The sequence below is a fragment of the Phalacrocorax carbo genome, chromosome 2, assembly GCF_963921805.1.
Source record: "Phalacrocorax carbo chromosome 2, bPhaCar2.1, whole genome shotgun sequence".
Lineage (NCBI taxonomy): Eukaryota > Metazoa > Chordata > Aves > Suliformes > Phalacrocoracidae > Phalacrocorax > Phalacrocorax carbo.
This window is the reverse complement of record NC_087514.1, coordinates 71,102,283-71,112,902: the sequence shown is the minus strand read 5'-3', so window position 1 is coordinate 71,112,902 and position 10,620 is coordinate 71,102,283.

Sequence of the window (10,620 nt, the reverse complement as noted above, 5' to 3'; positions counted from 1 at the left end):
TTCCCCCTTTGAAGGTTGTTATGTTGAAAGTTCTATTGTGAGCTTTATCTTGCCCATAAGCTGCTGTTCTGGATTGGTTATTTGTTTGGAAATGCCCACATATATGTAGAATGCAAGAATAATTTGTTTTCAAAATATTTATTTGGTTATGAAAATGGACGCTCACCTGTTAAACAGTAACAATAAAAACCCATATTTCTGCACTGTTTTGTAACTTGGGCAAGGTGGGTGGGGAAGAGTAGAATTTGCTATTTTATTCCAACTTTCTAAACAAATTGCACAATTTTAAGGTTTTACAAATTGGACAATTCTTAAATTGGCTTGTAAAAATTTTTGGTCTTTGTGCTCAGAAGTGAATATGTCAGAAGGTTTTTTTCCTTTCCTAGGAAAGAAGAGCATCATTAAACAGATAAGTGTACCAACTTCAACTGAAGATTACCACCCCACTAAAAGGCTGGGGTAATTCCCTCTGCCTGTTATGTAGGGTATTCTGCCTTCCTCCAGAATTCCCTCAAATGCCTCATTCTGCAGGTCAGCTGCTTCCCATTTCCCCATGTGGATTTTCTTGTTTTTCTGCTCTCTCTGAAGAAGTACAGTCGAGCTGCTCTCGAATGGTGTTCAGACGCGTGGGGGGGGTGGGCCTTGTTCCCTTCATAAAAGATGCTTAATCTCTTTGTATTAGACACAATCCTTTGCATTTACTCATCCCTCACCTTCTCATGGAGAATGCCATCCTTGTGAAATATTATAAATTAAGAAAAGACTACATCTTATTATCAAACTGAGAACAGGAGCTGGTATTTGTTACTAAAACTTCACGTTTGTTGTTATAGCTTCTGTTTAAAATTACCATGCTGTTCAAGTCATGGAGTTTGGGGTTTCTTTTTGATGCATGTATTATTCATGTGGTTCACACATCTGTGGGTCACAGCCTTTCCTGAAAGATAGTAACATGCAGGTTGGAAGAGGCATCCTAAGGCTGCTGTGGAGTGGAGGGCTGTGGGTTCCTTTCCAAAAGAAAACCCACCCTTGGGGGCTGTGGTAGTGGTGTTGGGTTTGGTGGATGGGGCTCCAGGTGTCTGCCTCACAGGCATCTGAGAAGGGAAGGTCCCTCGGGAAAGCCTTGAGCTTCATCTAAGTCCTGGTGGGGCGTGCCCTGAGAGTAGCTGCACACATGGGGGTCACCACTTGACAGCTAAGTTGTCCCCAGTCCATGCCCCACAGGGCAGCAGCTGTGTTAATATGACTTTGTACAATTAGACACAGGTAAGGAAATGCTCTGAGGCATCTCGTGGTTCGTGGTTTCAATAAAAGCAAAAACCGTGTTCTGTCTGACCTGTCCATTGTGGTTGTGTGAAACAGCTGCTTCTTGGGTGCATGGAACACAAAGAGAAATGCAAAACACACTCTGGATTTCACAGGACTAAGACTGAGTGCTAGAAAGGGGAAATCTTCCTTAGAAACTGCTCCTGAAGGGGAGTGAGTAAAGAGGAGCAGCCCAGAGGGTCTGGCCTTCTGTTCCTTTGCCTGGCTAGGAGCTGCCAGAAGACTGCTGGCACGACAGCATGTCTTGCTCAATGGGATGCTGCGCTCCAGAAGTGACAGCTCTGTTCAAGTACCCCTGAAGGGAAGGGTCTTAGGAAGCCACCCATTACCTCTTGCTCTTTAAATCACACTTTTGAGCACCTCTATGTGAGGATGAGAAAATATTGAGAGTTCCTCTGTGGAGGATACAAGGCAGAAACAGTGGTTATTCGGGTATTGTGGCAAAAGAAATGGAATTTAAGTTATAGCTGTGATAAAAGGATGAAATTCAGGTTTATAGGTACAGTTGTGGTGCAGCTGGATATGAAGGCTTTGCCTGTGTGCGTGCCAAGGACACGTAGTCATTAATTGACTGCCTGGTCCAGGAGCCCTCCAGCTAATCACTGCATAGCTGTGACAACTGACGGATCTGCAAAGAAGTAACTCACTGAAATTTAGGGTAGCTTGGCAATGAGGAGATAACATGTGCCAGCCACTTCACAACCACACAACCAACTGATAGCTGCAGGAGCTCTTCCAGCAGCTGGGACCACACCAGAGGTTTCCCCAGGGAGTTCCTGCTGCATGTAAGCTGATAGACGCCATCTGTATGTTTAGATACATTACTTAACCACTTGGGGTGAAGGATGCAGTGCACGGCCAAGGATTTCTCCAGGTGGTTCCTGTTGTCAATTAAGGAATTGACCAAACCATCCATAATTTTGTATAGGCAGTAGAAATTGTTCCTGCCTATGCAAAAAATGGTCTTGTGGGGCTGTCTTTTGCTCGTAGTTAAAATGTGTTTCTTACATAGTTTAAGATAATCAACAAAAACTGATCATGCATACACTGTAGTGGTTGTATAGGTCCACAGGTTGGCTGGATTATAACAATTCACCAGAACAACAGTCTGAGGAGCCTCAGTCCATCATCTGAAGACACCATTGAGGGATGTTTGCAACATCAGCAGCAGAGCTCGAGCTAATGGCTACCAACACATGTACTGGGTAGTATCAAAGTATACAGAACTGTTTTGATACTGAAATCAGCTTGTGGCAAAACTGAGAGACCTATCACAATCTGATCAACCATCTTAATACTTTTTCCATGGTTTCTGACAACGAGGGTAACAAAAGCTTGGCCTATTAATGGGTGACAAAGAGGCTGTACAGCTGAACCTAGGTGCTCTGAGAGTGTACAGTCACTCCAACTTTTCATTCAATATACTAGGAAAAAACATTACCCTTGTGGACAGTATTCACAGAACCAGCCAAGGCCTCCTACTCAGTGACACATGAACATACCCTCTGGTTCTGAAGTAAAAAGAATTATCGGAGCATGTGGTCAGATGAAACTTGATCTGGAAGTGCCACCATTCATCTGGAATTGAAAAAGGATCGTGCTGAGCCAATTACCATTAAGGTCAGAGTCAAACAAGGGGATCCAATGTCACCCAATGAATCCATTACACTGCAACCTAGAAAAAGATGGCTATGGATTCCACCAGAGCAAATGCCACAACGTGGCAAAAACAGGTTACCAGCTTGGCCTTTGCTGATGACTTGGTCCTGCCAAGGAACACATGGGAGAGGGTGCAAAACACATCTCCCTTGTACAAACCTTCCTGTGAGTGCACTTGTCTAAAATCCCAGAAGGGAGAAACGTCATGGCTTTTTCATCAACCCCACCCATGACTCTTACACGATCGATGACGTGTTGCAGAAAGGGTGATGCATGCCACGCAAGAAAGAAGCAACAATATATTTTATTGATGTAAAACAGCAAGTTAACAAAGTTAAATGGTAAATGCAACAGTGGTTTAACAAGATTTGATGGCAAGGTACACTTAATTATTTACTGCAAAGAGGACAGGGTCAGACAAAACTGTTAGGGAGACCCTCCCATTGAGTCATGAGGTTCAGAGAGGACCCCCTTCTGTTCTAAACCCCTTCTCAGAGAGGAGTCTAGGTGTGGCTGGACTTAGAGACAGATTTTGTCAATGGTTTATGTCTGAAGGATTATACATGCATAATCAGTGCTTTATATCACTTAGCTAAGATAACAAAGTTTCAGCTCACTTATTCCCAAATTACTTAGTGAGTATTTGATGGAATAGGGATTCTCTCAACCTTGAGGAGTTACCCTGAGAGGTATCCCTACTCAAAGGGAGAACCTGGCATGCAGCCTGCTGCTATGCATGAGAGCTCAAGGGGCCCCAGGCTATCCACTACTTACAGAGTAAGATGCTTGACTTATAGTCATATTTACATACCAGCAAGATGTGTGGGTCACTGCTGCAGACAGCCCTTGGCTACTGTGTCACCATCTGTCCCCAAAGTCCAGCACAAGCTGGATGCAGCCATCACAACCCCCACTGGTGGTTATTTCCGGGGGGGGTGGGGGCGGGGAACAGACACACACACCACCATATGACTGCATGACTGCATCCTTTCAAAGGTGTTCAACATGAACTGAACACAATTGCTCCAGGAGACTCTGAAAAATATTCTAGGTTGAAAATTTGCCTCTGGGTAGAGACATCTAAATCACAGGATCACAGAATCAGAGAATGGCAGGGGTTGGAAGGGACCTCTGGAGACCATCTTGTCCAACGCCCCTGCTTGAGTGGGGACACCCAGAGCAGGGGGCACAGGAACGCGTCCAGGCGGGTTTTGAATGTCTCCAGGGAAGGACACTCCACAATCTCCCTGGGCAGCCTGTGCCACTGCGCTGGCACCCTCACAGGAAATAATTTTCTTTTTCATATTTAAGTGGAACTCCCTGTGTTCTAACTTGTGCCCATTGCCCCTTGTCCTGTCACTGGGCACCACTGAGAAGAGTCCAGTCCCATGCTCTTGACACCCAGCCTTCAGATATTTATAAGTACTGATGAGATCTCCTCTCAGTCTTCTCTCCTCCAGGCTGGACAAACCCAAGTGTCTCAGCCTTTCCTCATAAGGGAAATGCTCCAGCCCCCTGATCATCCTCCTAGTTCTCTGCTGGACTTGCTCAAGCAGTTCCCAGTCCTTCTTAAACTGGGGGCCCCAGAACTGGACACAGTACTCCGAATGCAGTCTCACTAGGGCAGAGTAGAGGGGGAGGATAACCTCTCTTGATCTGCTGGCCACACTCCTTTTAATGCACCCCAGGATACCTTTGGCCTTCTTGGCCATGAGGGCACAGTGCTCATGGTCAAGGTGCTGTCCACCAACACTCGCAGGTCATTCTCAGCAGAGCTGCTTTCCGGCAGGTCACCCCCAACATGTACCAGTGCATGGGGTTGTTCCTTCCCAGGTGCAGGACCTTGCACTTGATTTTTTTACTGTGAACCTCTCTCTTCCATTTGAGTTTCACTAGAAGCTCTTCGGTCGTCCATGCAGGTCTCCTGGCTCCTCTGCCTGACTTCTTCCTCCTAGGGATGCACCGATCTTGAGCTTGGAGGAAGTGGTCATTGAATACTGACCTGCTCTCTTGGACCCACCTGCCTTCTAGAGCTATACCCCATGGGATTCCTCCAAGCAGGTCTTTGAAGAGGCCAAAGGTGGCCCTCTTGAAGTCCAAGGTTGCAATCCTATTTGTTGCCCTGCTTCTACCACGCAGGATCCTGAACGTGACTGTCTCATGGCCACTGCAGCCAAGGCTACCCCCAACCCTCACATCCTCAACTAGACCTTCTTTGTTAGTATAAGATTGAGCAGCACATCTCTCCTCGTTGGGTCCTCTGCCACTTGCATCCAAAAGTTATCCTTGATGCTCTGCAGGAACCTTCTGGATCATGCGTGGCTTGGCACGTTGCTTTTCCAGGAAATATCAGGGTGATTGACGTCCCCGACAAGGACTAGGGCTTGCGATTGTGAGGCTACTTCCAGTTGTGTGTAGAAGGTTTCATCAGCTACCTCATCAGCTACCTCTTCTTGGTCATGTGGCCTGTAGCAAACGCCCACAACAGTGTCACCCATATTTGCCCGTCCCTTAATTTTTACCCACAAGCTCTCAAATTCTTCTTGTACTCCAAGGCAGAGCTCGATCCATTCCAGTTGCTCCCTCTCATAAAGGGCAACTCCCCCACCTCGCCTTGCTGGTCTGTCTTTCCTGAAAAGCCTGTAGCCATCCATGACAGCATTACAGTCATGCGAGCTATCCCACCATGTCTCTGTGACTGCAACGAGATCATGGCCCTGTGACTGCACACAGGCCTCTAGTTCCTTCTGTTTATTCCCCGTGCTGCGTACATTGGTGTATAGGCATTTCAGAAAGGTGCTTCAGTACACAGGTTTCCCTGGAGGGGTGCATGAGGATCCACTATAGCCATGCACACCCCTGAGGTGGTTGGTCTCCTGGTTGTCATTGCATGAGGCAGCTAAGGCACCTTTGTCACTGCTCTGGCTGGCCTGCCTTGTTCCCCCATTGGATGTGATGGCATTAGCATTGCCACTTTGGCCCCCACCCTCCAAGTCCCCCAGTTTAAAGCCCTGAATAAATAAATAAGTAAAGCCCTTGGTTTAAAAATGAATATTGAAACTTGAATCTTGGTTTTCTAACATGGCAACAGCTCTGTCAAAACCTTTACAGAAAGCTCACAACTTTGAAGGCCTATGCAGTGCCAAAGCTCACATACTTGGTGAAGTGTGCAGGCACAAAGGATGCAGAGTCTGGACCTTAACATCATCACGGGCTGTTAAAACATGGTGTCACAACTCCCAGCTTGTACATATAATCACCTACTGTACAACAACACTAAGGGTGACAAGTCACCCATGTTGCAAGGTTTATTCCAAATGGACAAGTGCAGTGGCATATATTCCTACTCACAAGGTACCACTGTCTGAGAAATTACTGTGGAAGGAGTTGTGCAAAAAGACTAATTACAGACAGGTTATATATAGCCATTGGGGAAAGTGAAAAGATGAAATATTACTGGTAAAACCGCTTTGAAAGTGGTAGCTAGTAAAAGTACAAGGTGCCTCTGGAAACAAAGAGTCCATGGAAGAGTTTGAAGGATGCAGAGGGATTGTAAGATCTACGGAGATGGCTGTTTGTTGTCATGCATCTCGAACAGCCCCGTGCTCCAGACTGACCCCAGCCCGAGTCATCCAGCTGCTGGAAAAACACTTCTTCACCCTTCTCTTTACAACTGCTCCTACGGGTTTGTATTTCTGAGACATCTAGCTTCTGAACTTGATTTATACAATCAGAACAAAATCCTCATCTAAAGCGATTGGTGCTTCATATTATTAAATACTACCTCCCCCTGGTGGCTAATGGCTCTTCTAGCCAGCAGCCTCAGCTGCACTTGGGTTCCCATGAGCTCCTCTGGAGCACATCTATGATGCTACGCAGTCAGAGGTCTCTGGTCCAAACATGAGTGGAGTGTAATAACAAGAAAGATGAGAAAAAATGTGGTGTTCAGCGACCAAGACAGAATGAACTTCTCTCCACCACAGTGGAGATTAGAGTAGACCTCTATGCAAAGGTGGCATGCAGGAGCTGGATGTAGCTCAGCAACCTGTTAGCATCTCATTGTAAACTACAGCACTGGGAAAGAAAACAGTAACAACCTAGGTTAAAGAACACTCGTCACTGCTTAATGAACACGGCAAGCAACAACCTACAATAATCAACATGTTCTGCTGCTGACTGGAGAAGAGAGGCGTGTGGTGAGAATGATCCAAGCAGTAGCAGCACTTCACTGGCTAAGAAATTTAGGGTGACACTGGCCATCATGAGATGAGATAATTTGGTGCTGTCCACAGAAGCATTTCTACACCTATGCACCTTACTTGTAGTTCCCTTCAAAGTGATTCCAAAGATGAAATATATTCTTCAAAGATGAAAGCAATGTTTTGGGGACCTTCTGAATGTATGCCGTGCAACATTAAGGACAGCACATCTCCCTCCCTGGTGTCAAGAAGAAGAACAAGACAAAGAAGGATGATGCTGCTACAGCTGATATTACTGCAGTGAAATATTTAGATATAAAAGCTGTAGTAAGTATTACGCAAGCTATCAGTACATACAAAAATAAAGATCATGCCTACTTCTGGAAGATTAGAAGGAGAAAATTGCCACATGGGCATCAGTTTCAGCTCAGTTCTGGATGAGCTGCAGCAGACATGATATTCATAGCTTGTTCCCTTTAATTCTTTTGTGGCTAAGGAGACTGCTACTTCCACAATAAACATAGACTGGTAATTCCTAGGCATGTCAGATTGCTGAAGGAAACTCCCTGACACCATAAAAACACTCCATAACAAGATGCTTGTGGAATTCGTTGTATATGACATCCTACCTCTGTTGCATTCCAAATAGCCCAAGACAATTTCAATGACAGCTCAGTTCTGTCCTGTTTCTCCTCTGCAGCAATACTTGCTCTTACGAAAGTACTTCTCTCCCATCTGGAGAAGTTTACAATCACATGGAAAGAGATCTAGCCTCCAAAGTTTATTGGACTCATCCAAAGCCTTCAAGGTATCCCTGCTTGAACTGCTGTGGGCTGATGGCAGCAGCCTTGAAGTACACACATAGGAAATCAAATAATTCCAGCTGAGGAGCTGTTTTTTGGTTACTTATCAGGTAGAGTTTGAGAACAACAGAGCATAAAACTTAGATCAAGTTAAAGATCTACAGAACATTTCTTGGCAAGGTAAACTCCATAACCACCTGCCATTGATTATTAGCCTTAAAACTAAGCAACTCTGAAACATTTTGCCTGCATATCTCCTGTTCTAATATGATCATTAGTGTGCACTAGGTTGGGGATTTTGAGTCTCCTCCTGAGCCCGGGGTTCAGTGGTCCCTCTTTGAGTAGCTGGTCAAGGATTTTACCCATTGGCAGCTCATAAAAGGATTTTGTGTTTTCTCTGTGTATTTTAAAAGATGGTTCAAGCAGATTTTGTCAGGGTCAGGCTGTCAGAGAGAGCATTTCATTTAACCTCTGAATTTTCTTCTTCTTCCTCTTCTTCTTTCACTTCTTCTTCTACTTCACTTTTATTACACCTTTACCACTTTATGCTTCCAAATGAGAATCCTGTGCTTTAGGCATTCGGCTGTATAGTTACCACTGTCTTTACATCTCCATCTTTTCCTGTTTTAAGCTTATTACACAGCCAAGAGTAATTGTGATTGCTGTGTACATTGCTTTGACTACAAAGCAGAAGCTGACTGAATAAAAATATTAATGCTGTTGAGATAGTCTATAGAATCACTAGAGTAAGAGATCCCACACCAGTATCTGCTACAGTACTAAAAGGGGTCTGGAAATAATGTAGTTAATCCTAATAGCATGGTATAGCGTAAGGCAAGATTAGAGCACAAACTTGGTGGTTATGATTAATTGCCTTTAGCTGCAACGCGCTGTAAATGTCACTCTGAAAATAGTTGGGGAGTTACAGACTTGTCCTATGTCATACCAGGGATGATGGGATCACAAGGAAAGGACCATATAGTATTTCATTCCTGAAACTATGACTGGATGCAAACCACGTATATCGCTGCTGCTCTTTGCTTTTCTCAGTGGCTTTAAATGAAAGGAATTGTGTTTCTTAAAGAACAGGTTCCTGCCTTCTGCTTTGTCTTGCTGATGGTTCCTTGTCCTCCCCCTCACAGGATCCAGCCAGAAGAGGTTCCCCCAGTGCAGTCCCTTCCAGCCCATGGTGGAGGGCAGAAGACAGGTTCTTCATCCAGGTCCTTCAGTCAGTCAACTCAACTCATTCACAGGAGGGAAGAACCTGTCCTTCTCCATGCCAGGGTGGATTCCTGCAGGGCGAGTGAGCTGTGCTGGCCCAGGAGTACCCACACCAGCATGAAGAGAGGCCCCCCACAAGGTCAGAAGCAGGAGCGGCTGCTAGGTGGTCAGCCTGGGAGAGCATGTCAGGCCCCACTTGCACCTCAGGGTAGGAGGGCTGGTCTCCCAGCCAGGGACAGTACCCAAGGAGCTCAGGCTATCGCAGACACATCAGGGGCAGCCCGTAGCCAGGAGCCCCTCAACCCAGGTGGCTACTGCTCCACGCCTGGACCTGGCGCTGCAGAGTGGAAGCAAGCAGCTCCATCCTTGCTGTTGTCTTGATTTACATCCCCAATAACCTTCTACTGCCATTTCCTTTCTTTACTGCTACCCACTCTCTTACTCTTTCCTAATATCTTCATCATCCTGCGAGATGAAAGACATTTTCGTCTAAGACCAGGAATATGCCCATATTCTTCCACAAATGTCTATGTGTGTATATTCCAGTAAATAACTTCCATATTCATATATGACTTCTAGAAGGAGGATGTATTTTTTTTAATCAAGTTTTTCTAAAATTGTGAGTTACTTATGGACAAGTTGGCTTAATTTTTTGTGTAACCTTTTTTAACTTTTGGAAAAAATAGTACATGAAAAATACAGGTCTGGTAGACAAAAAGACAAATGTCTTTTTCTCCTGCACTTATAATTAGCAGTTTGCAAAGCATGTCTTGTTTAGCAGCCTCTTTTGTGAAAGGATGGATTTCTTAGAGGTTGATTAGCCATAAGAAACCCTGTGGGATGTGCCAGACCTAAACCTTGCATTACTTGAAGCAGAAGTTTAACTTAGAGCAAAGGAAAGGGCTCTGTCAAATAAGCAAGTGATTGTGACTACCACAGAGCAGCCCCAACATGTTTGTCCAAGTCCACAGGGTGGCAATATAGACAACCCCTCCATTCAGTTCTGGGCTGGGCTCCAGCCAGTGTCGTTGATACAGCAGGTCCTAGAGAAGAATCTGCTGTGCCCTCCAAGATCATTAGCCATGCAATTACACTGATAAAGAAATTTGAGCTAGATGCTATACCAGCATATTTCCTTCTGCAAATATTTAACAACTGACAGATAACTGACAACCACTGGAACCTGGCATTACTGAAGTAAAATAAACTCTGGAAAGACGTTTTGGATTACAGCATGTAATCATGATCTGATTCAGTTATTGAAAGAGGTTCTACATGCAGCTTTGCAAAGATATAGAACTAAAGCCTGCAAGTCAGGGAATCTAGAAATATTATGGGGAGTATGTTGGATTTTCCTATTTGTCTTCTGTCTGCTCTTTATTACTGCCTCATATTCCCTAGAGCACGAATCC